This window comes from Hemicordylus capensis, chromosome 2, assembly GCF_027244095.1.
Source record: "Hemicordylus capensis ecotype Gifberg chromosome 2, rHemCap1.1.pri, whole genome shotgun sequence".
NCBI classification, from domain to species: domain Eukaryota; kingdom Metazoa; phylum Chordata; class Lepidosauria; order Squamata; family Cordylidae; genus Hemicordylus; species Hemicordylus capensis.
The window spans coordinates 344,119,878-344,147,121 of NC_069658.1; the positions used below are offsets into that span (position 1 = coordinate 344,119,878).

Genomic DNA, 27,244 nt, shown 5'->3' on the forward strand with positions numbered 1-27,244 from the left:
TGCTTCTACAGCTGCGTGCGAGGGAGACAAAGGAGTGAAAGAGCAACATGAAGCTGCCCCTGGCAGCAAGGAAGACGCAGTTGCACTCTGCAGCTCGCCGAGCCATCTTGGGGCGAGAGCTCCACTTTAGCTTCCTACTCTCTGTTTCTCACGCAGCCCTGCCTGCCGCCTCCCAGGTTGGCTCCAAGTTGTTTTCTCGCCTCACGTGTCCCTCGCAGCACCCCTTGGGGCAGGGGGTGCTGCCGCCACCACCCTCATTCCAGCTGGCCTCTGCTGGCCTCCCCTAGTTCAAGCGAGAGCACTTTGCAGCCCCTTAACTCCTGTTTGCAAGGAGATGCCAGCTTCTGACACTGTGCTGCTTTTGCGCTCTTCCTACTGCTTGCTTCCCCCTTGCACTTTCTTTCTCTAGTTCCTTGCTCATTTGCTTGTTTTTCTCTCTCTCTCTTCCGGATGGGGGAGAGCGCACCCTCCTGTCCTTTAAGGACTCAGTGAGGGTGAGAAGAGCTGCTGGTGTTTCTTTACTGTTGTCTAACAATGCGATGCAGCAGCAGGTCTTCCCTGCTTATTTTGAAAAGGGTGGGAATGGATGTTGAGTTGGTGGCTTGGTGCTTTCTTCAGTGGAGTTGATGCCTTGTAGATGTATGTGATTACCTGGGGGTGTGGCTAATCGGGCTGTGTATGACATCAGATGCGGGGGCGGGGCCAGGGGCCACGGCGGCCGCACACGGGCTGCCACCAGCCTCGCTACGCCACTGGACACAGTGGCTACTTGACATACCACAAGGGTGTCTCAGAGTAAATAGGAAATTCATCCAAAGCATTTAGAGGACAATCAACAACTAGGAAATAACTAAATAGTCTTTCCAAGATGGATCCTTGAGTAGCCTCTTGTTTTTACTCTCCTCCTATTTCTTCCTTTTTTCTTTATATTCACTTGTTTCTCTCTTGTTTTTTGTTTTTCTTTTCCCTTCTTGGTTACTTGAAGCTTATCATTTATTTTCAGTCCTTAATTATCTACAGTTCTTTTTAAATTCTCTTTTAACTTTGCTTTTTATCGGCGATGGGAAAGTCTCGGAAGAAGAAGGAGGAGGATAAGTAAACTTTCGGTCCGCAATTATTCCAGAGATACTATTATTGACTCCTGTGATTCTAAAGGCACACAGACTGATTTGGGGCTACTTACCAGGTTTTTCATTGATAATTCTGCGGCTTTTGCTCAGCTTTTGAATCATCCACCAGATATTCCACAACAAGGACACCAAGGACAGCACGAACAGCAAGAACAACAGACTGCTTGTTTTGACCGCCTTTCTGATTTGGTCCCTGGTAAGGACTTTAATTTTTCTTCTCATTCCATAGTTCCCGAGTCTCAACCTGATGAAGACTCACTCTATAGTAGTTCTGACCCTGCCTGTCAGCTCCAACAACTCCGTCTGTCTAAAGAGCTAGACACCCAGGTCGATATTCCCATGGATAAAACTCCTATGGAACTACCAGAGACAGAAGATCTACCAGAGACAGACTCTCTCAAAACTACTATGGAACTTTACCAGTTAACAGCCCAGACTACAACTTTTTACTGCGAGAGACTAAACGACCTGTTTGAGCTTGTCTCAGATCTCTCAGTAACCTTGTGTGATTTTATATCTGACATGGATAATAAACAGGATGCAAAATTGGATACCAATTTAGGACTGTCGGCGTCTCCACTCTGCTGGGATGAAGAACTTGTGCTTGGATTCATCTCTTATTCAATCCATGATGCAACCTCCTATAACTTTGCCTGCATGTGAGTCTCATCCTCCTGAAATGTCTGAGCCTTCTCAGCCTGTGTCTGAGCCTTCTCTGCCAGAGATGTCGTCTTCTCTTCAGGCTCCCAACAATTCACCTCCACAGTCCCTCCAAATGACTTTAATCATTGAACAATCTGGGGTGAATAGGGGCTGTTAGTCTGATAAAACTAGGATTATTATTTCCCTTAGCCAATTATTACGCTGGACAACTGCAGATATTGACCTTTTGGAGTTTGAATCTCTTACAAGTGCTCCCGGTTTTAAAAAGTTGTTATTGACTTTTCACTCCCCTTCTATTCCGCTTTATTGCTTTAAACTTCGTTATTTTCTTAAGCTATGGGGCATCTATTATATTAAGGTGCCTACCCATACCTCTGAATGTGTTTATGATACTTCTCCAGGGCTGGCTGCCAAACCTTTTGATCACGTTTCTGGGCCGGCAGCCAACCTATCTCCTGTTTTCCTTCTGTAAGCAACCTTGGGCTGATTGCCACCTCTGACACTACCTCTGGGCAAGCAGGCAACTCGCTCTGCATTGTCACCCTTTCCTCTCCTATTTCTCCTACTATTGATCTAGCTTGTGTGGACCCTCTTTTTTACTCAGTTCTCCCAGGAGTGATTTCTGGATTACATCCTTTTCCCAGCATTTCTGCTGTTATTTTCTCCTCTTTCTTCTTGCCTCGTGGGTTACCTCCTCCTATTCTTCGTTAATATTTTCTTCATCTGTTGACTGGAGACTTCACCCTATTCAATTTTTAGATTTCGTCTTTTATTTTCTTTGCACTTTTGTAGATTCTCTTAATTTTATTCCTTTTAATTTTTCGTATTTTTATGTTAGTTCTCGTCATTTTTTTATTTCTCTTCTGTACTCCAGGGCCCCCTGGCGATTGGCTATTGTTGGTGATGCCTTTTTTTACTGATGGGAGAAATGGACATATTATTTCAACAGTGACTGGCTCTGGGAATTATAGTGGGAGGAGGAAGGTCTGTTCTTCTAAGGGGGGAAAGTCATGCCACTTGAGGCAGGCTCTCTCCTTTGCCCCTCCTCCTCTCCTTCCTGTCCTAGTGATCAGATTGTAGCCTCCCATGGTCTCAGAATGCTGTTGTTTAATGCCAGATCTGTCTGTAATAAATCTTCTTCCATCTTTGATCTCCTTTTAGATGAACAGGCAGATTTGGCTTGCATCACTGAGACCTGGTTAGATCCGGTTGGGGGTGTTCCCCTCACTGAGATGTGTCCACCTGGCTTCTCTGTGTTTCATCATCCCCGAGGTCACGGTCGGGGGTGGTGGTGTCGCGGTGATTTTTAAAGAAGATCTTATGTTGATCAGGGGCCCTATCCCACAGGTGACGGGGTGTGAATGTCTTTCTATAAGTCTGGGTTGATGTGACAAACTTGGGCTTCTCCTGATTTATCGACCTCCTCGTTGTCCATCTGCTGCCCTTTCCAAGCTCCTTGATTTGGTATCAAGCCTGGTGATTACGACCCCTAGACTTATGGTTCTGGGGGATTTGAATCTTTCAGCTCCTGATGGGGGTTCGATGGTTCAGGAGTTCATGAGCTCTGTGGCTACCATGGGCTTGTCTCAGATCATTTCGGCCCCGACTCATGTGGGTGGACATACCTTGGACTTCGTTTATCTTTCAGGGCAATGGCAGGCAGATCTGCTCATGGAAAATATTGTCATCTCTCCCCTGCCATGGTCCGATCATTTTCTGATGAGAGGAAAGCTGGTCTTGTGGTAGCAAGCATGACTTGTCCCCATTGCTAAGCAGGGTCTGCCCTGGTTGCATCTGATTGGCAGACTTGATGTGTGAGCACTGCAAGATATTCCCCTCAGGGGATGAAGCTGCTCTGGGAAGAGCAGAAGAAGGTTTCAAGTTCCCTCCCTGGCTTCTCCAAGATAGGGCTGAGAGAGATTCCTGCCTGCAACCTTGGAGAAGCCGCTGCCAGTCTGTGAAGACAATCCCGAGCTAGATAGACCAATTGTCTGACTCAGTATGTGGCAGGTTCCTATGTTCCTATGATTAATATGCAGATTGCAGCGGCCCCCTGTTTCTATCGGGACAGCACTACAACATGGATGGTCTGCCCCAGGTGCCTCATGGATCCTGTCGGATTCCAGGAGGCTCTTGAGGACATTCCTTGCAATCTGGTAGGCATTTCTCCATCACAGCTCATGGGATCTTGGAACATCGAGGCCACGAGAGCGTTAGATGAAATTGCCCCCAAGCATCCTCTTACGGTTTGTGGATCCCAGCTCCCTTGGTTCTCTGAGGAGCTTAGGGAGATGAAACAGACCAAAAGACGCTTGGAACGTCGTTGGATGAAAACTGGTGCTGAAGATGACCGAATACGACTACTTGCTTATATTCGGGAATATTCTAGGACGATAAGAGTGGCGAAATCCCACTATTTCTCCGCTCTTATCTCATCAGCTGACTCTCATCCAGCGGCCTTATTTCGGATTACCCGCTCCCTTCTTAGGAGAGAGGAGCCGGTAGATGTTCAATCTGGCTGCTGTGATCAATTTGCTCAATTCTTTGCTGATAAAGTCACCCACCTTCGGCTAGAGTTGGACTCTACTTCTGTAGGATCTGATCAGATAGAGGAGATTCTGCCCTGTGATGTTATATGGGACACCTTTGAGTTGGTCAAGGATATGGACACGATTCTCTCAGGTATGGGTGTGGCAACATGTTGCTTGGACCCTTGTTCCTCCTGGCTGGTTAGAATGTTAATTCTTGGCTACGGGAGTTGGTGAACTCCTCGTTATGTGAGGGTTTCATACCAGCAGCCCTTAAAGAGGTGATAGTTCACCCTCACTTGAAGAAACCCTCCCTGGACCCTGAGGTCCTTGACAACTATAGGCCGATCTCCAACCTCCATTTTGTAGCGAAGGTGTTAGAGAGGGTTGTATGTGCCGAGCCTGAGAGGGTCTTAGAGGCAACTGGCTATCCTTATCAGTCGGGTTTCAGGCCTTGGCATAGCACAGAGACAGCATTGCTCGCTCTGGTAGATGACCTTCTTCAGGACCTTGATGAGGGTAGTGTCCCTGTCCTGGTCCTTCTAGATCTCTCAGCAGCTTTTGACACTATCAAACATGCTATCCTCCTTGACCGCCTGTGTGGGTTGGGTATCAGGGGCACTGTCTTACAGTGGTTCCGTTCTTACCTTAGCGGGCGTGTCCAGTTGGTATGCATTGAGGACAGATTCTCTGACCCATGGCCACTCCTTTATGGAGTTCCCCAGGGTTCAGTTCTTGCCCCTGTCCTCTTTAACATCTATATGGAGCTGCTGGGTCAGGTCATTTTCCAGTCGGGGGTGAGATTTCATCTATACGCTGATGATACTCAGCTGTATATTGCCATCCCAGACCATTCCGGAGATGATGTTTCTGTGCTTACTCGATGCCTGGAAGCTGTTAAGGTCTGGATGAATCAAAATAAGCTCAGACTGAATCCCATCAAGACTGAACTACTCTTAGTCAGCCCTCGTACTGGCCAACAGCTGGATGTGAACCTTGTTTTAGATGGGGTGGTGCTGCCCCCGAAGTAGCTTGTACGTGACTTGGGGGTCCTTTTGGGCTCGCACCTCCTACTTGAACAGCAGGTGGAGGCTGCAGCCAGAAGTGCCTTTGCCAGCTCCATCTGATTCGTCAGTTATACCCTTACCTTGATCGGCAAGCATTAATGACAGTGACCCATGCCCTTGTTATCTCCCGCCTAGATTATTGTAACGCCCACTATCTAGGGTTACCTTTGAGGACAATCAGAAAGCTACAGCGGGTCCAAAATGCAGCGGCACATTTACTTATGGGTGCCGGAAAATATGACAGGGTAACACCTCTCCTGCAGTCATTGCACTGGTTGCCTATTCGCTACCGAGTTCAATTTAAGGTCTTGGTTTTGACCTTCAAAGCCTTGCGGGGTTTGGCACCTGTTTACCTACAGACCCGCCTCTCCTATCCAGTTACATCCCATCTGGTCAGATCTGGTCAGATGGCTCTTTTGTTGGTCCCTGATTTCCGAGAGGTTCGGGGAGCTAGAACCCGTGAAAGGGCCTTCTCGGTTGCCGCCCCACTGCGCTGGAATTCCCTTCCCCTGCAGATTCGTTTAGCTCCTTAAATTTAGTCGATTTTAAAATCTTTATTGAAGGCTTTTCTTTTTCGCCAGGCTTTTACCCTGTAGTTTATCTATTCCCCCCTGCCCCGCTGTTAGTTACTTTAGCTTTATTTAGAATGTAATTTTAATGCTGTTTTGTTTTGCATGTTTTTGTACACCGCCCAGAGTCTTCAGAGTGGGCGGTATATCGAATGTTTCAAATAAATAAATAAATAAATAAATAAAAGGCAGAGGGAAAGGAAGGGGCAGGGAATAGCTAGATTCTTGTCACAGCAACAGACAAGAAAGGCACCTAGGAGGTTTGGCTCCCATATGTGATCTGGGGGCACCTTTAAAACTGGAAGCCTGCAGGTCTATCGATATATAATCGTGCTCTATATATGTTATTGAATATATGTTGGTTTACCAACAGATTGATTGTGATTCCATGCACTGACACTCGTACAAAAAAAAAATCAACAGATTATTAATATGTTATAACTTTGAATTATTCAGAAGTTATAACTTTTTCAACTATTAAAAAAAAGAAAAGAAAAAAAACATCCAAGTCCATGAGGTCATCCTCACGGCCAATGGGGCTGTGGCAGGGGAGGGCTGGGGGGAAGGCAGGGGCGTACCTGTCACCAAGAGGTGAGGGTAAGGAAGCTGGGCCACCAGATAGCCCACAGTGCATTGCACAAACAGCAGAGTGCATTGTGAGATCTGGCTGCTGCTGGGATGCTCCTTCCCCGGGCCTCTATGGTGCAGGTGGCTGCTGGCAGCTTTGGAGCAGCTGCCAGCAGCTTGAGGAAGCACATGACCAGGCAGTGAGGTAGGAAGTGCATACTCATCCTCCTACCCCACTTTTAGTCTGGGTTCTGGAACAGGGATACCCGGGGAGGATTGGGAATGATCCCAGAACTTCTCATGACCAGCCCTACCTAGACAAGCCCTGTCCTATCCAGGTAGGGCTGGTCATGATTAATTAACCACAGTAATTAAGAACACAACATGATTAACCACAGTAATTAAGAACACAGTTTTTGTTTGTTATCAAATTATTTTATTCTAAAGATTAATTAAAATGTTAATTACCAGTGAGCCCCTGGTGGTGCAGTGGTAAAACTGCCGCCCTGTAACCAGAAGGTTACAAGTTTGATCCTGACCAGGGGCTCAAGGTTGACTCAGCCTTCCATCCTTCCGAGGTCGGTAAAATGAGTACCCAGAATGTTGGGGGCAATATGCTAAATCATTGTAAACCGCTTAGAGAGCTCCGGCTATAAAGCGGTATATAAATGTAAGTGCTATTGCTATTGCTATTGCTAAAAAGGTTTACTGGTATGGATTTGACCTCCTTCCTTATATTTCTCCATCCTTTAGGCCTCTCTTTCCCTCTGTATCATCGTCATCAAAAGAGGCCTCTACAATGCCCCTAGATTAGGGACTCACTCAGCACTGCAATGTGAACATTGGTCTTTATTTTATATATTTATCGGCCCCAGTGCTTTAATTTCTCAAAACATAAGTCAGTCTTATGTGAAGTGAGTGCAGTGTGGCTGCCCCCTCTAGTTACTAGAGAAATTAGTGACCATGTGTTCCAGGACACATGGAAGCTGGAACATTATTGTCTGAAAAGAATCTCAAAGGTATGTCAGCAGGAGTCTTAACCTTTCCAGCAGTGGAAGGCAAGGCTGCTCTTGTTTCTGAGCCCACCACAGTTTGCCCATATTCTTTCTACTACAGAAACTTACACATTTCTCTTCTACATCCCACACTGCTTGATTTTTATCATTCTACCATAAAGAAAGGGGGAGAAAGGGAGCCATAATTAAGAAGGTTATGAAGAAGAAATTAGTTGGCTAAAGTTATTAGATCAAACATTTTGCCACTCTCCACTACAGAGCTCCAGTTCCTCCTTAACACATCTTTTAACCGATGGATAATGGAAAATCTGGAACATAGGAAGCTGCCTTATACTGTGCCAGACCCTTGGTCCACCTAGCTCAGTATTGCCCACTCAGATTGGCAGTGGCTTCTCCAAGGTTACAGCCAGGTGTCTCTCTCCGCCCTATATGGAGATGCTGCCAGAGAGGAAACTTGGAGCCTTCTGCACGCAAGCGACACAAGACATGTGTTGCTATGTCTTATCTCATCTATTTACTTTCAGCTAAGACTGTGGTGCTGAAGGAAGGCCAGGTTTCCTGTCCCCACCTCCCAAACAACCTTCAATAGAATTATGTTAGGACATTGGGCATCTTGGGAAAACCATGCTAAAGAACGATAACCTAGTACTGTTGTGAAGAATACTCCTGTTTGAAATCTATGAGCATCATTCCGCTGTTCATTAGCTTTTTCTTAAGCCCCTACATTGCACAATATTTAAAACTGCTCTGCAGAATTTGGACTTCCTTTGAGTCAAAACACTAGGTATGTCAAGATAACCTTTTAGATCCATGTTTTACAGACATTTTTGCATTTTTAAGAAATAGAGTGTGCTTGAAGAGAACATATGCTAAAAGAATAGTGCAAGAATGTGTCAGGCTGGAGATAATTTCAGTTTCAGTCAAAATGTTTTATGACTTTAAAGAGAAAAGGAAATGCATCTTGGCAGGGCAATCTGTATGTAGCTTAATGATAGTAAGAGGCTTAAGGATATAACATTTCCTGCTTCTCTCACACACCACTTCCTTGTTAATGGACTGGAGAAAATTGAGTTTCCTATTCTAGACAACTACAATTATTAATACTTTTTGACATTGTTTCCATTTGTAAAAGACAGAGAGATATGTTAATAAATATATTATAATCAAATAAAAACATACGAGAATAATAAAATATTATTCTAATATTTCTAAAATAATAATATTCAAGTAACAATGCATGTACAGTGATCAGTGGTGGATTAATGGAGAGGCTGAGTAGGCATTTGCCTATGGCAGCAAAATTTGAGGAGCAGCAAATTTTGCCCCTCAAATTTTGCTGCCCATCTCTGTGGGCAGTGGCAGCTACAGCAAGGGTGGAGTGGGTGAGGATCAAGTCTCCCCTTTTACCTTATATTTAAAAAGACAAACCTTTTTTGTTTCAGGTAATAGGGTGGCGAAAGCCTTTTTGCTTATGGGCAGCAAAAAGCTTACTCCGCCCCTGACAGTGATGCCACTTGCTAGAACAATGTCAAGGAATGCAGGGCCCAAACTGAGGGTTGGCTGATGGGAGCCCTGAACAGATGGAAGACTCCTGTGGAATAGCTCTGACAGAGATCTCAGGTTGTGACCTAAAAAGTGGAACTCTACAGAATCAGAGGCTTTCAATGATTCCCCTTGTGCTAGGAAAGCAGCAAGAAGCTATCAGGAGTAGTGTTCCCTGTAACAGGGATTCCCAGATGTTGTTGACTACAACTCCCAGCATCCTCAGCTGCAGTGGCCTTTGCCTGAGGCTTATGGGAGTTGTAGTCAACAACATCTTGAAATTTATTTTATTTATTTATTTTTATTTATTGTTGGATTTATATACTGCCTTTTATTAAAAACAATCTCAAGGCGGTTTACAAAAGCTCGTGAGAAAAGCTTCATTGTTAAACACACAGAAGAATAAGCCTTGCAAGTCTTGCTTCATTAACCTTTTGGTTCTTTGAGAGTGTCAACAGGCATGTTGATAAAGGTGATCCGGTTGACATAGTATACTTGGATTTCCAAAAGCTTTTGTAAAAGTTCCCCACCAAAGGCTCTTGAGTAAACTTTGCAGTCATTGGATAAAGGGACAGGTTCAATTGTGGATCGGTAACTGGTTGAAGGAGAGAAAACAGATGGTAGGAATAAATGGACCATATTTGCAGATGACACTAAACTATTTAGGGTAGTAAAATCCAAAACAGATTGTGAGGAGCTCCAAAAAGATCTCTCCAGACTGGGGGAGCAGGTGATAAAATGGCAAATGCGGTTCAATGTAAGCAAGTGTAAAGTGATGCAAATTGGGGCAAAAAACCCCAGCTTCACATATATACTGATGGGATCTGAGGTGTCAGTGACTGACCAGGAGACAAATCTTGGGGTCGTGGTGGACAGCTCATTGAAAGTGTCCACTCAGTGCACAGCAGCTGTGAAAAAGGCCAGATCCATGCTAGGGATCATTTGGAATGGCACTGAAAATAAAAATGCTAATATTATAATGCCCTTGTACAAATCTATGGTGTGGCCACATTTGGAGTACTGCATGCAGTTCTGGTCACTGTATCTTAAGAAAGACATTGTAGAACTGGAAAAGGTGCAGAAGAGGGCAACCACGATGATCAGGGGCCTGAAGCACTTTCCTTATGAGGCTAGGTTACAGCATCTGGGGCTCTTTACTTTGGAAAAGAGGCAACTTGGGGGAGACAAGTTGTATAAAATTATGCATGGAGTAGAGAGAGTGGACAGAGAGAAATTTTTCTCCCTCTCTCACAACACTAGAACCAGGGGTCATCCTATGAAACTGAAGGCCAGGAAATTCAGGACTGACAAAAGGAAACACTTTTCCACACAGCACGTAGTTAATCTATGGAATTCTCTGCCACGGGATGTGGTGATGGTCACTATCTTGGATGGCTTAAAGGGGGCTTAGAAAAATTCACAGAGGTCAGGTCTATCAATGGCTACTAGTCTGGTGGCTTTAGGCTGTTCAAGCAATAGCACTTAATTTTTTGTCTATGCCTATGATAAGAGAGGCTGGCCTGAACATTTAGATCTACCTCATGGGGAAAGGGCTATCCAATATTACCTTGATCCCACCCTGAGATAGATAGATAGATAGATAGATAGATAGATAGATAGATAGATAGATAGATAGATCTTTATTGTCACTGAGCTGTTCAGAACAACGAGATTGAAAAGAATCTACAACCACTACTACAGGACCTAACAAGAATAATCTAAACATATACCCGCTATTACACCCGCTATTACAGTTGCTTTTGAATTGGCTAAGTAAGATATACATATTAATCTGTCCTTTTGGCCCTTGTTTGTTCAACATGGCAGTTCTTCCTGTTGCAGTTCTCAGGCTTCCGGCTTGAGGATAGGGATGTGCACAAACCATGGGAGCGGTTTGAGTGCATTTTGGGAGCAGGGCCCGGGAACTTTAAGAAAGTTCCCTGCTCTCTGTTGCCCCATGCAGCTTTTCGCTGGGGCAGCATGCATCCCAAGAAGCTCCGAGTAGCGTCAACATGCACATGGCATCCACACATGTGCAGGCGCTATGTGCATGGTCAGCATGGTGTTGCTAAACATGCAAATGGCTCCCACGGATGCCGTGTGTGTGCTGATAAGCATGCGGGGCTTCTTTGGATGCGCAATGCCTCAGCAGTAAGCTGCATGGGGCAATGGAGAGCAGGTAAAGACCTGCTTTCCTCTTTCTTAAAGCTCCCGGGCCCCACTCCTGAAATGTGCTTGATCCGTGGATCAAACCATGATTTGTACACATCCCTACTTGAGGATGGGTTCCCTGCTTCTGTTTGATTCTGTCTCCCCCATGCCATATATCCCTTGCTCCAAGAAGTACATGACCCTTACATCTCTTCATCCCTGACTTGATTCTTTGGCCTCGAGTAGGATTCTGATTCCTGACTTGTTCAGGCTTCTCAGTACCAGAAGAATGCCTGTCTGTTGCTCTGCCCAGAAGCAGAATCATGCTTCTGTTATGGTTAATGATTTGCAGCAAGTCTAGATCTAGAATTGGGAATGGGGTCATAGCTCAGTGGTACAGCCTCTGCTTTGTATGCGGAAGATGCAAGATTCAATCCCTGGCAGCTCCAGCATTCCTGCCTAAAACTGTGCAGCATTCCTGCCTAAAACTGCTGGAGAGCCACTGCCAGTCATTGTAGACAATACTGAGCTAGATGGACCAGTCTGACTCCATATAAGGCAGCTTCCTATGCTCCTATGTTCATAATGTTAGACTTCTTATGCCTCTGGCTTGGTTGACAATTAGTTTGTGTTGGTGAAATAAAATGAAAGCTTTTAATTCCTCATTACATACATGCAATTACCTGAAGCTAAGCTCAATTCAGTTCAGAGGGGCTTCTCTGTGAAATATACTGAGGAATGGGGGTGTGAGACTCCTAAAGATATTCATCTGGCAGAAACACGAAACCAAAATGAAAATTTGTGGTGACTTGAAGCAACTTATATGGGATTTTGCATGGCAACAATGTTCATTGTCGATACAAATAGTTTAGATGGTTCAGACAGAGAAAATGTCTTAATGAGCCCCATGCCTTCCGTTTGTGAGTTATATCCAAACTGAGTTTGATTTGACAATGCTTGACTGAAGCTCAATTGTTATGCACATAAAAGATGAGCTGAATTACAGTTAGTTACTGTGGAGTGTGGTTTTGATTTTATTTGATAGATGCTAAGGAGTAAGCAGAATCTACTACTACTCAGGATATATTTTCCCGTTCTAAAGCCAATTGAGAAACATGCCTGGCAATCTTTGTTGTTGTTGTTGTTGTAACTTTAAGGAAAGCACTCCAGCATTTATACTGGCTTCTTACTGTCTTCCTTGAGCAATTCTGGATTCTGCTATTGAGCTAAAAAGCTGTAAATGGATAATATTAGGGCCAGCATGTCTAAAAGGATGCCTCTGCTTCTGTGTCCCATATTGATCTATATGAGTAAAGTTCATATAAATGTCTTTGAACAACAGCATCTGTACAACAGGTTTGGATACATAGAGAAACAATGGACACAATCTGAATACAGACTTCTTACTTATGTCCATTTAAACTGGCTTAGAAATGTATAACTCTATGTTAGACTGTGACCGCTGTCAGCGGTAATCAATCAATTATGGAACTTCCTTCCTTGGAGACTAACCAGAGTTTGAGTGTTGTCTGGAAGCATCTCTCTAATTGGGCTGGCATTTGGATGCTCAGATTTATGCCTGTAGAATGTTACAGATATTCAGCAGTAGTTAGCTTCTAAGCTGTAATTTGACATTTTTTTTATTACTTTCCCTATATCCGAGTAAATATATTCTCTAAATCAAAATAAATGATTACAATGTGTTTTCTTAATGTGTTTGAAGACTGAAAGTGGTCTGTGTTGAACAAAAGATAGTAGGAAATAACCATAAAGGTTACACTGAGGATCTTCAATCAATCAATCAATCAAAGTTTATTACGGTCTATGACCAGCACAACAAGGGGGGGGAATACAATTAAAATATAAATAAATTTAAAATAAAATAAAAATAACAAGTCAACAGCCTAATCCATCAACAATGTTATAACTGAAAGGTTATAGAGCAGCACTAGAACTGTTAATTAAAAACTGACGCAATCTTCGAGCTGCTGCACAAAAGCCCGCCACTTTCCGAGTAATGGCAGGTATGCTGTCCTCAAGCAGGAAAGCTACTTGTTGACTAGGCGAATTTCCTGGGAAACGAGCCAGCAGTGGAGATATTAGTTCTAAATGTAAGTCCCTATAAAAGGAGCAATAAAGCAAAACATGTTCGATTGTTTCAACTTCCCCATCACCACAGGGGCATAGACGCTCCACATAAGGAGTCCCACTGTAGCGACCTTCAAGAACAGCAGAGGGAAGGCATCTATATCTGGCCTGTGTGAAAGCCAACCTATATTTGGGGATGTCTAATTGTTGCAGATAAGATAAAGGAGCAACAAGGTACCTTGTGGTATCGTTACAATAGAAACCCGGAGATTTAGATAAATCTTCCTGCCGCTCCATGTCTAATATTTTCTGTTTCACCAAGGCATGGGCTTGTGATACTTCCATTTTTGAGCAGGGTAAGCGGAAGCAACCCCCATGTTGCCAGTTTAGTAAGTATTCTGCGTTCCCAGGAGGCATGAAATGAATCTTGTAATGTGAGAAATACTAAACTACCATGGGAGTGATAGATTTTAATCCAGTAAAAAATCGTAAGTATCCAATATCTAGCCTCCACCTTGACTAGACCCGTCTCCAGTCTCAATCTGGCATTAGAGACACAACGGGGGGTTGAAAGTACAGCTCTAAGAAATTTAGATTGAATTCTTTCCACCTGCTGAAAACTAGATAAAGGCCCTAGCTGGATTTGGGTTTTTTTTAAACAAGTTGTACTAGTAAGAACTAATCTGCTTCCTTTCCTTTCAATGTAATCTTAATTGATAATTTTATTTCTCTATCTATTTTTTAATTTATCTATCAAATTTGTACACCGCCCCAAACTTTCATCTCTGGGCAAAGTTAGCCCACTTCAACCTTAAACATTCACACGTCTGCTATCTTAAATCGGGGGGGGGGTTGCATCATCACAAACTATGCCCTTCAGCCATCCCTATGTGTCCCTACACCAGTAGCAAATTTGGTTCAAATTAGTTAGGTGGTTTACAAGTTCACTTGCACCTCAAACGTTCATCCTTCTGCCATCTTGAATTGGAGTGGATGACATCATCATCACAAACTATGCCTTTGAGGTGTCCCTTTGTGTCACTCATTACAGCTGTAGCAAATTTGGTTCAAATCAGATAGACGGTCCACATGTTGGCCCACTTGCACCTCAAATGTCCACATGTCCACCATCTTGAATCAAGGTGGATGACATCATTACACACTATGATGTGTAATGAGCCATCCCTATGTGTCCCTACACCTGTAGCAAATTTGATTCAAATCGTTCACAAGTTAGCCTTCTTGCACCTCAAACGTTTGCGTGTCCGCCATTTTGAATCAGAGTAGATGACATCATCATAAACTATACCACTGAGGTGTCCTTATATAGTGCTACAACTGTACCCAGTCTGAATTGGGGTGGATGACATCATCACAAACTACACCATTGAGGTTTCCCTATGTGTCACTACATCTTGAACTAGGTGGATGACATAACACGCTATGCCGTTGAGGCATCCCCTATGAGTCCCTACAGCTGTAGGAAATTTGGTTCGAATCAGTTAGGCAGTCCACAAGTTAGCCCGCTTGCGCCTCAAACTTTTATGCATCTGCCATCTTGAATTGGGATGACAGTCCACAAGTTAGACAGTCCGCAAGTTAGCTCCTTGTGCTTCCATGCATCTGCCATCTTGAATTGGGGTGGATGACATCATCATGGATTATGCCACTGAGGTGTCCCTATGTGTCTCTACAATTGTATCCATTATGTTCATATTGGTTCAGACATTGCAAAGTTGATATACACAGTATACTGGGTGATCTCATAAGCTTACTTCCCTTAAGGAAAGTAGGCTAAAAAAGGACTAGGCGGAAGTTATAGTGAAAAAGAATGTAGCCCTGAAAATTCTTAATAGTATGTTGCTAGTCTGTATTGGACAGGATAGTGCTGCAATTGTGATTAAGACAAAATGAAATGAAATAGCCACAGATTATACTTCAATAAAGACAGCAGGACAACATGGGGATACACTGGGATGTAGTGGGATGGCAACATGGTAGTTTGGAATGTGTAAAAAATGATTGAATAAAGAATGTCTGGTGCAGCTAGTATGGAAGCAACCTGAGTCATTTCCTTATTTATTGTCCATTAATTGTGAATGCAATAAAAAGTGGAAATAAAAAGAACTTGCATAATACATCATAATATAGCAAATTGATCAAATCGGTTTGGATTTGATTTGATTCAGATTCAGATCGATTTGGACCACTTATAAAGGTCCTAGGGGCACCAAATTTGGGTGGTGGGTAGCCATCCATTGGGCACTACCACCCAACCCACTTTGGCCACAAAATGGAGGTCTGAATCTCTGAATTTTGGGGGTCTGAATCTGGGGTGATTTGTTTTGTACCCGAATCTGGGCAATTGAGCACAGGGGTTATTTGTTCTGTCTACAAATCACCCGAATCAGTTAGATTTGGGTACAAATAGTTTTGTACCTGAATCGATTCGCACATCCCTAGTCAGGAATGATTCTGCTTTCAAAAGACAGACATAGATAGTGAATGGGGTGGACACAGGATAATAGTGTTAGTTGAGCGTGCAGGACAAGGTGACTGCTTGCCCCCCAAACCTTTCCTGCATTGAACCATTGCTGTGAATACTGGTGAGAGTGTCCCCTCCTTTCCTGAGAATCCCAAGCAAAAAGAGGAGAACTCACAACAATATATTTAAGGGAATGTGTGGCCCTAAGAACCCTTCTTCTAAGCCAGGATTGGTAGTAGAATAATCCTTCCTCCCCTTGCATGTGAAGGTGAGGAGGGAACACGCCTGCCCAAGACTAGAGGACATCTCCTGAAACCTTCAATCCTGGCTCCATGTTATGTCAGAACTTGGCTAGTTTTGTAGATTTCCGAGGGACTGGGGGAATAACTCCTTTCATCATAGTCTATCAATCTGACAAATGCTATTGATTTTTTCAAAAGTATATACATTACATTTAAAAAACCAATGCATATTTTTTAAATTAAAGTTTCTTTGGAATTCCTGAAATGACTCATAAATTGGCCGTCTGGCTGATGGCCATTCTAATTTAAATAAACTCTGCTAGTTACCTTTAAAAAGGAATTGTTCTATTAAAAACTGAATTTTCTTCAAAAGCCAGTCAATATTTCCCTTTCAGTGTGTACCCCTGGTGATTAATGAGCGTTCTGCTATTTTGCAGTCAGTAAGGCAACAATGACAATATTTTTTTTGTCTCCTTCCTGTATCGTATATGCATGATAAATACATCTGTCTTGCCCCAGCCTTCATTTTTCCTAACTCTGAATTTCACTTTGCAGATTCATAGAGCTTTTCAGGGATGAGATGGATTGTGAATGTTGCTGTGATTCAGCTCCTGAATAAGAAGCAGAGTTATGCACTTCTGAGGAAATGAGTCTCAAGGGATTGATAGGCCAATGGCTGTCACTACTGTTAACCACCAAGAGGGCTGATGAAGCTTCTTTTCCTAAAAATAAAAAAATAGAAGCTTTTGAAGCAGTTTATCACTAGACTTTGGATGCATCAAGAGGGCTCTATTTTCATAGTTCAGATAATATGGCATGATGGATTGATCCTTTGGCTGTTTGCTTGTTTTTCTCCTTTTATGTATCTGTTGAAACCCAGTTTGTAGATTTGGATTTGGATTTTTTCCTGTCTTTGCTATTTATAATAATCTGTATATAGAATTCTCCTAGTCGCTAATCCCATGCATGGCAGCTCTTGCGAGAGGACGCAAGCAGCTGCCGATTAGTGATGGGGCCAGCCGGCTGTGGAAGAGAAGCTGTAGCCAGGCTGGCCAGGGACAAGCGGTGGCCAGGTCGTGGAGGAGAAGCAGAGGCCTGGCCAGCCGGCCACAAAGGAGTAACAGTGGCCCAGTTGGCTGCAAGGGAGAAGCGGCGGCCCAGCCGGCCTCAAGGGAGACGCTGCGGCCTGTCCAGCTGGCCGCAAGAGAGAAATGGCTCAGAGGAGAAGGGGCGGCCAGGCCGGCCAGCAAGGGAGAATGAACTGGGTGGGGGGCAAATGAGAGGAGAGACAGGGAGAACTAGGGGCGCAGATGCTCTGTGCCAAGTCAGCAAGTTATTATTTAAAACTTGAGTGAACATAGATTTGTGACCAGATCTTATGAACAAAATGTGTTGCAGCAAAATGCAGCCCTATATTAGCAAGCTGTGGGTGAGCATTCCGTTAAATCTTAATATGCAGCATTCACATTTTTGGTGAATACACATGGCATGGAATTTGCACCTGCCATGGCCTATGTTGAGCTGATCTTAGAGACCAATTTGGGCTTCAAGGGACAGCTATGGCATCAGAAGCTGCTTGTGAAGGGAGAGAGACACAAAAAAGTGATGCAAGTTTTTCAAGATACAGAAAGTCTGAGACATTTATAAACTATAACGTGTTGTTTTATCACCTCCTTATGCAAAATGTTTGCATCACGACCCAGCAAGTTACTGTTTGTAATAGACTTAGACCTGACTGAAAGATAAATTTGGTTCATCTTTTATGAGCTTATCAAATTTATGAGCTTATGTTTGCATTTCTACAAGCTAGGCCAAAGGTAATCAAAATTATTAAGTTGGCTTAGTACAGGTGGCCCTCGTTATCCACGGTTTGGGCACTTGCGGTTCACGTATCCACCGTTGGGCAATATACCAAACCTCATTATCTGCGGTACGCGGTTTCACATATTTGCGGTTTTCGGCAGCACAGTTCTACCCTTACAATGCCGTGCTCTTGCTACATGTGCTCATGGGTTGTGAGAGGAGTTTGGAGTGCTTTGGCCTTCATGTTTAGAGGTTGTTGTGCTTCTAAAAGCCACTTTTGGCAGCCTTGAATAGCCTTTGGTATCCTTAGGGAGCTATTGGAGGCCTTTAGAAGCATTTGTGAGCCATTCCTATGGAGCTTCTTGGAAACCTTTTCAGGAGATTCTTGTCGCATTGTGCTGCCCTTGTAAGAAGCTAATTATCACTTTTATATAAATTAAATTTAGCTGAAATTTTATTTTAGTTAAAAATTTCAAATTACAATTTTTAATTTTGGTCATTACAGTACTGTACCATATTATTGAATTTAAAATGCAATTAAAATTCAGTTTAAATTAAAAATTAAAAATGGCTTTTAATTATCTATTGATAATTGATTTTCCTCTTACTCCTTGATTCTCACACACTCCTCTGTGTGTGTTTACTTGAAATGGATTTAATTTTGGACAACCTAAAAACCAAACAGGCCAGGGACTTGTGCTGCTAATTGCTGGACTTCAGTTGTGGGGTGAGGAAACTTCATGATTACACATTACTGGAAGAGCTGGGGGGCATTGCTGGAGGAGCTAGAGAGTGGGAGAGCAGAAGATCTGAGGTGCTCAAGGTACAGTGGTGTTCCATCCTTTTTTCTGCTTTTACCCTGTCTTTCTGGTGATTTTTTGGTCATTTTCCTGGTCTCCAGAACCTTACCCCACAATTCCCATTGACTTAAGGTTTCATTATTCACTGTTTTGTTATCCATGTTTGTAGGCCAGAACAGAACCCCGATGAATAATAAGGGACACTTGTACTGAAATATTCGACAAGCTTATGTGTTTCTAAATATGACACCCTCTTAGATTTGGGGAAACCTTTGCTACTCCTACCATGCTGAGATAGTTTTGGAGTCTAAACATTGCTTATCCTGTAAAGTTCATACCGGCAAATGCACAAGGAATAGACATTTCATTCCTTGCTTCTTCATTCCTTCCATTAAGGCTGGAGCAGTGGGAAGCTTCCTGGGCTGTGGCCTTTTCAAAAGAGTTGCTTTCTAAGGTGATACCTTAGGGATGATGCCCAAACTTGCTGCTGTTTGGCCAGCATTTGGCTCTTTTATAGGAGAGCCAGTGTAATAAGAGAGTGGCAGGTATAGTTTTCTCTCCCTCTTAAAACAGACAGCAAATCCCTAGAGGCTGGGGCATAGCAAGGTTGGAGTGGTCCCAGAGACAAAATTTTAAAATGGGCCCTCCCCCTCACTGAAGCTCAGCTCATGAAGTAAATAAATCTTAAGTGAGGATGAATAGTGGTAACAAAACGCATAGTGCAAATTTTATGTATATATATATATCCTATGTGCCTCAATAGAACATCATCCTAAATTATTTTTTTAAAGGTTTTGTAAATTGTGGACGATGCAAGTCATTTAATGGTACTAGAGAAAGACATGCTGTTCTGGTAGCTCCAGGTCTTGACACTCACATCAGTTTCAGAGGATGAATACAACTGAAGGAAGCCCTGGTGGGTGCACAGCTGGGGGAGTCAGTCATGTGACTTACCTCTGGGGGTCCCCCAAGGCAGTGGGCCCCCAGACAACTGTCTCCCCTTGCCCTATTATAGTTATGCCCCTGCCTAGAGGTGACCAAACTGAGTTTGGGGAGAAAACTGGATCTTCCCTTCCCTTCTCTTCCAGAATAGTAATGGCACACATCTCCCTGCTTGCATTAATGTGTAGTGCTGTACAAGGAGCCAGTGTGGTGTAGTGGTTAGAGTGCTGGACTAGGACCGGGGAGACCCGAGTCCAAATCCCCATTCAGCCATGATACTAGCTGGGTGACTCTGGGCCAGTCACTTCTCTCTCAGCCTAACCTACTTCACAGGGTTGTTGTGATGAGAAACAAGTATGTAGTACACCGCTCTGGGCTCCTTGGAGGAAGAGCGGGATGTAAAATGTAAATAATAAATAGTGTGGCTCAGCTGTAAGCAAGTCAAGGAAAGGGAGGACAGTTTGGTCAACTGTTCATACACGGAAACTCCATTCTCACCCTTCGCACCAACATAGAGAAAAGAGTGGGGCCAACTGGTGCACTCCCCATGCTTGCATTGAATATAAATATGGAGTGAGTTGGTGTACAGGGCTCCTAATTGGTTGACTTCTCCCAAATCTCTTATCAAACCAGGAGAGAGCTTCAGTTAATTTCTGAGCACAACTTAGGTGCTAGTTCTTTAGTTTTTAGTTTTTATGACTCTTGAGCTTTTAGCTTTAATTTTTTAAAATTTGAACTTTATACTAATTGTGGTTTTTAACCTGACTTTTAACTTGTTTACTCAGTTTGGTTAATTTTATTACTTTTATTTTATGTTGTATCTATTTTATTGTTGTGAGCCGCCCCGAGTAGTAGTGTACTGGAGCGGTGGGGTATAAATATTTTAAATAAATAAATAAATAAATAAATAGTTTTGAATTTTGATATCCCTTCATTCTATGAGCTGGCATAACTTTGGGAGAACTTCTCAGATTTGAGTCCTCCTGTCCATTAGGAGAAAGACTGCTCTGAGTACTAATCCACGATGAAGTAACGAGGAAAAGGTCATTTAATTGCTTGTCACTGCTTGCCTGTCACTCAGCCACTTTTAAGTAAGTTCTCAATCTCTTGCTGTGGAATATGATATTTTAAATTGATTAACATGTTTTGATCATGTTAAAAGAATTTGTGGGAGTCTTTCTTATTTTAATCATGCTGGTCTAGTCTTGTGCACACATTGTTTATCCTGTAAGTGCAGATACTCTCTTTTCCTGTAAATGGACCAATGAATGCACAGGGGATTCGAGTCATCATTTATAACTCCCATTATGAATATATTGGTATGATGTGTTCCCATCTTTTAATATACATCATTCCAAATGTTGAAATATTTAAAGGCTGAGCCAAAAGTTTCTTAGCAAATGTGTTCAGACAAAATTAATAACAAATGCCCTCCCATGGGAGGCCTCTCTACTGCCTTATCTCTTTCAGTATATTCTGGCAATTGGTGAAGACCTCTTTGTTCCACTGGGTATTTGGTGTAGGTTTTAAGACTGATTATTCCTCTGTGAGTTTATTGTACTCTTGCTGTTTTAATGTTAATTTATTCATTTTATTTTTAATGCTGCATGGTTCTTTGGGACTTTAGTAAAAAGACACTTTCAAAAATCCTGGGTCTTTGTGGGGCAAAGGGTTTCCTGAAATTGCTACCAACTTGACTTTTTGCACTGTGTGTTGAGGGGTGTGAGGAGAAACATTAAAGTCCTTGCACAACAGAGTATGCTCTGGTAGTGGAGAAGTTCAGCCCTATGAAATTATCTGGAGACATTAGGTTTTGTTTAAAAAGCAAATAAAGATTTATTAAGAAACTAAACATTACATACTGAGAGAGAGAGACACTAAACAACATAGGCACAGAGGGCACTAGCCTTTAACAACTGCGGTTCTAACTGACTGTAAGGGTTTTCACATGACCGACGCAGTGGGTGGCCAGATTGGAGGGGGAAGGCAGCACAAAACATACCTTCTCCCAGATGAGCATCCCACGTTGATAGGAAGCGCAGGCCAGCATGCAGCGTGGATCTCCAGAGGCCGAGATGTGATGAGTGCAGTGCATTGGGGAATACCCCTGTGAGGCGGCACTCTAGGCACCTGTCTCTGTGTGAGCTTGGGCTGTAAGCAGCCCAAACACACACACAATCCCGGCAGCCAGGTTAAGGGCACGCTCACACCCTTAACCCTGGCTAAAAGCCTGGCTTCAAAGTAAGGTTAGGCTGGGCTTAAGCACCAGAATCATGCGGCTCCCGGCACTTCACACGCACAGTCTAACCCAGGCTAGGCAGTGCGTGGGTTAGGCCGTGCGTGAGAATAGCCTTCCTAACTGACCAAGACAGACCTATTAACATCTCATCATGCATCTAGTGGCCAGAAGAGGTTACTGCAGTGCTAAGAGCAATGCTTTAGAATTCTCACTTCTAACAGTTCGAAGGTCAAGGTGACAGAAGCAGTGGTGCTCCTTGGAGTCTCAGCATTTGGCAGCTGCCCTTTCCCCCCTCTTAAGTAGCAAGGAGAGGACGCATTGCCCACACTGATTGGCTTCATGTGATCCTACATGTAACGCCACCATGAAGTTGTGAATGTGAGAACAATGCTTCCTCCTCTTGCTCTAGGGAATCTTGGGAAGTAACATGGCAGCTGCCAACTGCTAGGATTCCTGGGAGTGCCATTGTCACTGGTGGAAAGTTTTCCTCATTCCCTTTCACACACTTCCCTATTGCTGAAATGCCACCTCCAACTTTTCAGCTTGAGAAAAGGGGTTTTAACTAGAAATTATCATATTTTCCCACTGAACTTAATGATAAAAGAGGTTAGAGATCAAGGATGTGTGTGTTTGTTCATCATTTTTATAATCTGTACATCTGTATTGTCTTTCCAACAGTAGTGCACAAGGTGGTGTACACATTTAAGACATTTTTTAAAAATGTATGCAGAAAACATAAAGGCAGTATAAACACAAACATCGATATACAATTATAAAAGCAAACAAGACACTCTCAAAGCTACAACAGTTGGTCAGGGGATGATTTGCATGTGTGAAACAGCCATCACTAACTAGTAGTCCTTTCAAATCATCTGACATCATCTAAGAAGCAATAATTTTAAGTAGAAGTAATTCCCACCTTCTAGTCTGATCTATATGTATAGTAAAATGAACCCCTGCCAGCTTGGCAAAGAGAGACCTATTAACATGGTGATTCTCTCTATTTAGCAGGGGGAGAGTAACTGGCCCTATACACCCCCAGTACAGAACCTCCAGTGACTGTTGCTGGTGTGTGTCTTATGTTTCTTTTTAGATTGTGCGCCCTTTGGGGACAGGAGTCCATCTTATTTATTTATTATTTCTCTGTGCAAATCACCCTGAGCCATTTTTGGAGGAGCAGTCTAGAAATCAAATAAATAAACAAACAAACAAATAAATAAATAAATAAATAGAAGAGTCCTGAGGTCAAGCTGCTGATGGGGGAATACCATTTTGAATGTTTCTTCCTTGTAAAAATAAACTCCATGTCAGAAGATAAGTAGTACATTAGGAAGAAAAGGACAGGACTAAATCTAACGGGCAGCCACCTAATGGCACAGCGGGGAAATGACTTGATTAGCAAGCCAGAGGTTGCTGGTTCAAATCCCCCCGGTACCTATATCAGGCAGCAGCGATATAGGAAGATGCTGAAAGGCATCATCTCATACTGCGTGGGAGATGGCAATGGTAAACCCTTCCTGTATTCTACCAAAGACAACCACAGGGCTCTGTGGTTGCCAGTAGTTGACACCGACCCGTGGCACACTTTACCTGTTACTTTATATCTAATGGGCACAAGTTACAGGAGGTTGGACATTTCAGCTGAACATTAGGAGAAACTTCTCAATGGTAGGAGCAGTTCAACAGTTGAATCAGTTCAATTGTGTGGTGTGCATTCTCCTTCACTGAAGACTTTCAGCCAGAGTCTGCGTAGCCATCTGAGGGATGCTCTAGCTGTTGATTTCCTGCATCAAGCAGGGACTACAAAGCCTATGATCTCTCCCCACCCCAACTCTACAATTTTATTATCTCAGTAGGGCTTACTCTTAAAAAGTGTTCTTGGGATTGCAGTTTTTTGTAATATAACATAGTTGGGAGCAATGTAGAATATGTAGCACTAGTCTGTTAGGAAATCCGTATGTATATGGCCACATCATATCAAACATTTAACAGTGTAACACTGTGAAGTATTTAGAATATGTGAACAATTTTATTAGTTTGACAATTTCTTGATTTCTGGAATGGAACAAATGGACTCCAATACAGGATTTGGGATGGGATGGGGAAACTAGACAACTCTAGCCAAACCCACCCCCCAAATAAAATTAATCACATTTTCTTGTTGAAATATTTCACAGATGTTTTGAGTTTATTCACGAAGCAAGAATTAATAGCTGTTTCTACCATAATCTAAACATTTTATTAATACTTTCCCTCCTTTGCACATATGGCAGTACTTAACTTGTGCTATTTTGTATTTTATGTTCCTAGAGTGCTTTGTGGCTATATGATTTTTTTGGTGGGGAGGGGGGCAATTTTTAAAAACTGTTATTAGTATTATATCCTAATAAACACTGAGGTGTTAGACAAAACCTATAGAGGCGAACGAATCTTTCAATCTTTGTGCGAATCCTTAAATGCTCTTGTTTTTCTTTCTGCCATGGCCTGCAATGGAAGAGTCACATGCAGGGTCTTAAGTGAAGTGAAACTTAATAAGATATTCCAGCTGTTTTTGAGTATTCTCAGCTGTGCATTTGTTTGTAAAAGATGTGCTGCTTGGAGTCCAGCTCAGAGAAATATATTTCTGATGTGTCACTGAGGTCTCTGTTTGGCTGGAAATGGTTGTAGTGGTAGTGATTAGGGGTGTGCACAAATCAAAAGATATGATTCAATTCAAGGTCAAATCGCAGACCCCCCAAATTGATTCAACCGGCTTGGTTGGCTCCCTCCACAAATCAGCCCTGAATCACTCAAATTGATTTGGGTAATTCGCACACCATTTTGAGGCCTGTTTTGTTAGAAAAACAGGCCTCAAAATGAGCTGGTCTACCAATTTGGATGGGCAGGTAGAGCAACCTTCTGCTCTGGACTTAGTGCATCAGCCCAGCTCAGAGGTCAGGTCTAATCGGGTAGGCCTGTTCTCCGTGGCGGGCTGATGTGCTGTCTGGAGTAGAGAGTTGGTCTACCCGCTGATCCCAATTGGTAGACAAGCTCTCCCCCTGAAAAAAGTACCATTTCAAGGCCTCTTTTTTCCAGAAAAACGGGCCATGAAATGGCATTTGAATTGCTCGAATCAATTTGGGTTGAATCAGGGGTGATTCTCCTGAATTGGGCCCTCTGTTTTGAGGGTGATTCGATACAGGGTCGAATCTACAAATCACTCCCAATTTGACCTGATTTGATTCAACAACGAATCTGTTTGTATATCCCTAGTAAATAAAAATAAAAAATAAAAAATAAAAAATAAAAAATAAAATGATGGCCAGGTCAGTGCTGATGGCAGCCTTACATGCAGATTCATGATAAAGGGGGTTTCTGCAACTTCTACTCTAATTAATTCCACTGAAGAAAAATATGCAAGCTGTGATTTTGCCACTACTAAACACTTTGTTAGGACAATGGCTTTGCTAGGACAAATGCATGAAGTTACATATGTTTTCCTGATTTGAGTACGCCAGCATCCAAGCTGGGTTTGGACACATGATGACTTTTGGCTTGGTAGGAACCTCTGCTTTTGCTTTGTTGAATACCTCTTCTAATCCTGGGTGATAGCATCTGGTCAAACTTTGAAGGGAGAAACTGCATATCTTCCAGTATTTCGTAATCAAAAACAAGGACACACTTGTTTATTTTCTAACTCCTGTTCTTCTTATAATTGATTTAAGAACTCTGCAGAAAGCACCTGCTGACTTTGAATGCCATGAAATGGTTTGTGCCTAAAGCATCTGGATCACAATAACTCTCTTCAAACACAGTCCTACATACTTAAGTCCAGTGAAGGAAATAAGTTTGATTCTCCCTTCTTTGTCCTCTTTTACTCCCCCATTCCTGTTGCCCTCCTCTATAAGGGAAGGTTTATCCCTTTGAAAGGAACACACAGCCCATGCTTCTTTCATATGATTTACTGTGTATTACTTTAAGCCTTTAGAGCAGTTGAGGGACTTGGTTGCATTTGGTTGTTTTAAGCAATAACATCCCTTAACTATTCCAAAGGTTTAATGCAATTAGATGTTTTGCTTCTACTCACCAGATATTTTTTTTAAATAGTAGGATTTCTGAAAATCGCACATTATATTAGATGCATACTTCTAAAAGTACCTATGTACCTAAACCTGATGTAGCCTCCATGAATAGATGCTGTGAAACTATTACATTTGGATGAGTTTTATTTGCAATCTCCAGGTGTTTTTTCTTGGAGACTACAGTTCCATGTGTCCAGGGAGCCCGATTGTATTGACATTGCCATGGCAACACTTTGTGACATTTGAGAGTCTGACATGAAGTCTTTAAATTACCAGAATATGGTTATCAAGATGAGGTAAAAATCTATTGGTTGATCATGAAAAGCTAAAAATAATTCTAGTAAAAAAAATTTTTATGTAGAAAATTAAATTGTGTTTGAACAACATTGACAATGAACATTAAAACCATCTAATGAAACAGGGGTGCACTAGAACAGAAACAGGATACAGAGCATGTTGTTTTCAGCTGTTTCCTACATTATCTGGGTCTTGATTATCTAACTCTAGTAATTATCGATGTTCATTGTACATCCCCCGTGTATCCATATGTCTGTGTAAGTACAGCTGACAAATGTCTGATTATTTGAACATGCTGAATGTTGGGATGCCATCCCTGGACTATTGGATTATTGAAATTTAACTATAGATTTTCTAGTCAATAGAAGTCAAATATGCTTTGCCGGGCAAGAGACAGAGAATGTTTGTTACAGAGAGAGTTTGCCTTTGTGTGTTTCTTTCTAACTTTGTAAGTAAGAGCCCTGAAGGTGGCAGTCAGGAGTGAGGCAATCGGGAAGGGGACACCCCTTCCTCACACACATTCTCATGAAAATTGCTCCCACAAACCTGCTATTTGCATCAGGGAGGAAGTTGCCATTGATGCTAGTGCTGGCTTCCCTTCTGGGACAAAGAGCAGCTTTGGATGAGTCCAGTTTTGTCCGGACCCTGATGTACTTCCCCATACAATAGTCCTGATTCTGGTCATACCACCCCTCAGCTGCAACAAAAGTGCACAAAGGCATACATGCATCTAACGTAATGTGCAGTTTGGCTCTAACTCTTTTATTGTGACACGGTCACTTTCTGTAGATAACGGCCTAGTGCCTCATATAGCTGAAGGGAAAAGCAGCTTTGAATGTTTCCCAAAGTGAGGAAAAAGAAAGCAGGGATTACTAGTTGTTCCTTAGGGTGAGGTACTCATTTATTATTTCTTTATTTTAAATATGTGGACTTCAGTTTTTGTTTAAATATCTCCAAGGCAGTTTACCACAGATTAACATGATATATGAATGAAATACAAAGCAATTAAGGAGAGCTGGTCTTGTGGTAGCAAGCATGAATTGTCACCCTTGCT

At 42.6% G+C, this 27,244-nt stretch overlaps 1 protein-coding gene across 8 annotated transcripts in view; it reads left to right on the top strand.

Annotated features, from left to right (window-relative positions):
- The window catches only part of ADAMTS2 (ADAM metallopeptidase with thrombospondin type 1 motif 2), a 392,140-nt gene that overhangs the window by 179,279 nt on the left and 185,617 nt on the right, over window positions 1-27,244 (top strand). Inside the window, exon 1 of one of the 8 annotated variants that reach the window (XM_053298184.1) lies at window positions 26,142-26,189. The exons of the other annotated variants lie outside the window; for them this stretch is intronic. The gene's annotated coding sequence lies outside the window, so the exon portion shown is untranslated. Of the gene's footprint in view, window positions 1-26,141; window positions 26,190-27,244 lie in introns of those variants that run through there. 8 annotated transcript variants of the gene reach the window in all.